The sequence below is a fragment of the Athene cunicularia genome (genome assembly GCF_003259725.1).
Source record: "Athene cunicularia isolate RWA chromosome Z unlocalized genomic scaffold, athCun1 chrZ_part3, whole genome shotgun sequence".
Classification (NCBI taxonomy): domain Eukaryota; kingdom Metazoa; phylum Chordata; class Aves; order Strigiformes; family Strigidae; genus Athene; species Athene cunicularia.
The window spans coordinates 7,072,792-7,077,321 of NW_020799144.1; positions in this window are offsets into that span (position 1 = coordinate 7,072,792).

The following is a 4,530-nucleotide window of genomic DNA, read 5'->3' on the forward strand; positions in this document are numbered from 1 at the left end:
ATCCAAATGATGATCAAGAGTATCGATTATTAAAAAGATATCAGGAATGGATAAAAATTGGTATCGAAACAGCCGTGCCAAAAGCAGTAAATTGGTCAAGCCTTTATGCTATAAAACAAAACCAAACTGAAACCCCAACCGAATTTCTTGACAGATTAAGAACGGCAATGAGAAAGTTTACTACCTTAGATCCATTATCTGAGGTAGGGAAACAACAATTAGTTTCCCTGTTTTTAGGACAATCCTCTGAAGATATAAGAAGGAAGCTCCAAAAGTTAAAGGAGCCCGAAGTAAGAGATTTAGAAAAATTACTAGAAGAAGCATGGAGAACATATCGAAACCGAGAAGAGCAGGATAGGCGTAAAATGGGAAAAGCTATTGCAGTGGCAACTGTAGCAGCCCTTGGAAAACAGGGAAACCCTCCTTTTCAGAAGGGGCAACAAAACAGAAAAAGAGAGCCACGTCAAACTTTAAACTCAGATCAGTGCGCCTATTGTAAGGGGACAGGACACTGGAAGAGCCAATGTCCAAAATTGATGGCCAAACCGTCAATTGTGGCACATGTTGACCCCGACCAATGAGGGGAACCGGGGGAATCTACCCTAGCAGATCCACTGGTTAAAATTGAGCTAGGGAAAGAAGGACAAAAGGTTGATTTCCTTGTAGATACCGGGGCATCATATTCGGTGTTAAATCAAAAACTAATACCAGAAGATAAAGAATTTGTTACGGTAATCGGAGCCACTGGTCAACCCGAAAAAGCTTATTTTTTGAAACCTCTCAGCTATAAATTAGGTAAACAAGTAGGTATACATAGATTTCTCTATCTGCCAAATTCTCCCAAACCTTTATTAGGCCGGGATTTGCTAGAACAACTAGGAGCTAACATTATTTTTGAAAAAGGGAAAATAAAATTCCAAATCAAAGAAAAACAATTAATCGAAATTTTAAGCTTAGCATTATTACAAACACAACCTGATTTCGAAATACCTTCAGAAATAACTGATCAGATATATCCAGGAGTTTGGGCCACTGAAGTCCCGGGGAGAGCCAAAAATGCTGTACCCATAGTGATCAAATTAAAAGCAGAATCCAAACCAGTAAAAATAAAACAATATCCTTTAAAGTTAGAAGACAGAAAAGGAATAAAGGAAATAATTGATCGATTTTTACGATATGGGTTGTTGATTGAGTGTGAATCCGAATATAATACTCCCATACTACCGGTTAAGAAGGCAGATGGAAACAGCTATAGACTAGTCCAGGATTTACGGGCAATAAACAGAATAACCGAGGATATACATCCAGTAGTAGCCAACCCATATACGCTGCTTACCAAGTTGAAGGATAATCAGCTCTGGTTTACCGTACTGGATTTAAAAGATGCCTTCTTCTGTCTACCACTAGCCACTGAGAGTCAGAATTTATTTGCCTTTGAATGGGAAAATCCAGAGTCAGGGAGAAAAACTCAGCTAACCTGGACGGTGCTACCGCAAGGCTTTAAAAACAGTCCCACTATTTTTGGAAACCAATTAGCTAGGGAGCTCGAGGCTTGGATACCTCCAGATAATAAAGGAACTCTATTGCAGTATGTGGACGATCTTCTAATTGCCACTGAAACCAAAGAGAATTGTATGGAATGGACGGTAAGTCTCCTTAATTTTTTGGGACTAAATGGATATCGAGTCTCTCAACAGAAAGTCCAGTTGATCCGACAACGTGTAACCTACCTGGGGTTAGAAATTTCGGGAGGACAACGAGAACTTGGAACCGAGAGAAAAGAGGCCATTTGTCGGACCCCGGAACCCCAGACAACAAAGGAATTACGGACATTCCTGGGGATGACAGGTTGGTGCCGCCTTTGGATATATAGTTATGGGCTGTTAGTAAAACCCTTGTATAAAATAATAAAAGACAATCAGTCAAAGATAAATTGGACTGACGAAGCACGAGCTGCTTTCAAACAGCTTAAATCAGAATTAATGAAGGCTCCTGCCCTAGGGATACCGAATGTTTCAAAGCCGTTCTGGCTATTTTCCCATGAGAGACAGGGAATAGCTTTAGGAGTCTTAGCCCAGAGACTCGGCCCATATAAAAGAGCAGTGGCCTACTTCTCCAAGCAATTAGATGAAGTAAGTAAAGGATGGCCAGGGTGTCTTCGCGCCGTCGCTGCGGTTGTGACTAACATCCAGGAAGCCCGGAAGTTTACCTTGGGACAGAAAATGACAGTACTAGTTTCCCATACTGTCTCAACCGTCCTGGAACAGAAGGGAGGCCATTGGCTTTCGCCTCAAAGATTTTTAAAATACCAAGCCGTGCTGGTAGAGCAAGATGATGTAGAAATTGTAGTCACTAACATTGTCAACCCAGCTTCCTTTCTTAGTGGGGCCCAGGACGAACCTGTAACACATGACTGTGTAGAAACTATTGAAGCTACATATTCCAGCCGATCAGATCTCCAGGAAGAACCTTTGGAGGATGCTGAAGAATCATGGTACACCGATGGAAGCAGTTTCGTGAAACAAGGACAACGAAAAGCAGGCTATGCAATCACCACCACCCAGCGGGTAATTGAAGCTAAGCCTTTACCTGCAGGTACCTCAGCCCAGAAGGCAGAAATAATCGCTCTCTCTAGGGCCTTGGAACTAGCGAAAGGAAAAAGAATAAATATTTGGACGGACTCGAAATATGCATTTGGAGTGGTTCACGCCCATGGTGCAATCTGGAAGGAGAGAGGACTCTTAACTGCACAAGGTAAACAGATAAAGCACGCAGAGGAGATTTTGAAGTTACTGGAAGCTGTGAAACAACCAGAGAAAATAGCCATAATGCATTGCAAAGGACACCAAAAAGGAAAAACGGACCCAGAAATTGGAAATCGGTTAGCTGACTATGAGGCTAGGCGAGTAGCAGAAGAGGCAACAGCTAATCAACTTTCACTCATACCAGACGGTAAACTTCAGACTGTAAGTATAAACCAATCACCTAATTATTCAAAGGAAGATTTAAAATTAATTGAAGACTTGGATGGCGAAGTTACATCAGGAAAATGGGCCCAGTTAAAAGATAGCCGCATAGTAATCCCATCCAATCTAGTAAGAACATTAGTTACAGTAGAACATAATAAAACCCACTGGGGAGCAGACGCCTTGTATAAAGACTTAACTAAAAGATTAGTGGGATGTAACCTATATACTATTATAAAACAAGTCTCACAACAATGTGATATTTGTCAGCGCAATAACCCTAACACAACTCACAAAATCAAATTAGGAGTAATTGGCAAAGGAAATTACCCGGGACAGCAATGGCAAATTGATTTTTCTGAACTCCCCAGAAAAGGGGGGTACAGATATTTATTAGTAATGACAGATACTTTCTCGGGCTGGCCAGAGGCTTATCCCTGCCGAACAAACAAAGCTAAGGAGGTGACCAAGGTACTGTTAAATGAAATTATTCCTCGTTTTGGGATTCCAGCAGCAATGTCTTCTGACCGAGGGTCACATTTTTGTGCTAAGGTGGTACAACAAGTAGGAAAAATCTTAAAAATAGATTGGCAGTTACATACCCCATATCGGCCGCAAGCAAGTGGGCAGGTTGAAAAGATGAACCATCTAATTAAACAACAAATAGCGAAAATTGGTCAAGAGGCCAATCTATCATGGCCCCAATCACTACCTTTGGCATTACTTAGGATAAGAGTCAAACCGAGAACTAAAGAGAATCTTAGCCCTTTTGAAATACTGTATGGTAGACCTTACCAGTCTCAATTCACAGGAGAAGATTTGACTCAGTTAGGAGAAGGATATTTATATGAGTACATGAAATCGCTCCAGAAACAATTAGGAACTGTACACAAACATGTTCTGGGAATTCGGGCTAGGGGATTAGACCAACCAATTCATTCTTTTATACCGGGTGATTATGTTTATATAAAGAATTTTTCAGGACAACCACTAGAAGAAAAGTGGAACGGACCATACCAGGTGATACTCACGACTCATACAGCAGTCAAGATCAAGGAACAGCCTGCGTGGATCCATTATTCGAAGATTAAAAAGGCACCAAGACAATGGAAAGTTGTCACCAAACCAGATGGACACTTAGTTTTCTCACGGTAAAAAAACTGAACCTTTAAAACTCCGACTCAGACAGAGACATTCTAGATCAAGATAAGTTTTATAATAACAAAACTGACACTGAGAATTTAGACTTTGAACATGATCAATACTAAATTTGAACTATTAATATTTTCTTGTATCATCTCTCTTACCTACAATCAAGAACCTAATGATTGGCCTTGGAATTACGCTCAGAAGGGTTACACTGGAATAATGGGAAAAGTTGATCAGAAAATGAGGCTAGCTATTGTGGTCTTTCGGGAGGATAAGGTGTACCAGAGAAATCAATGGGGCAGAGATCATAAGGACGGAGTTGCCAGGTTATGGGGGGAGTCAGGAGATAAAATAAAAGTGGGGTGTCAATTGTACCATGAGGATGATAATAAAATCCTAATTTCAGGAGGCACCC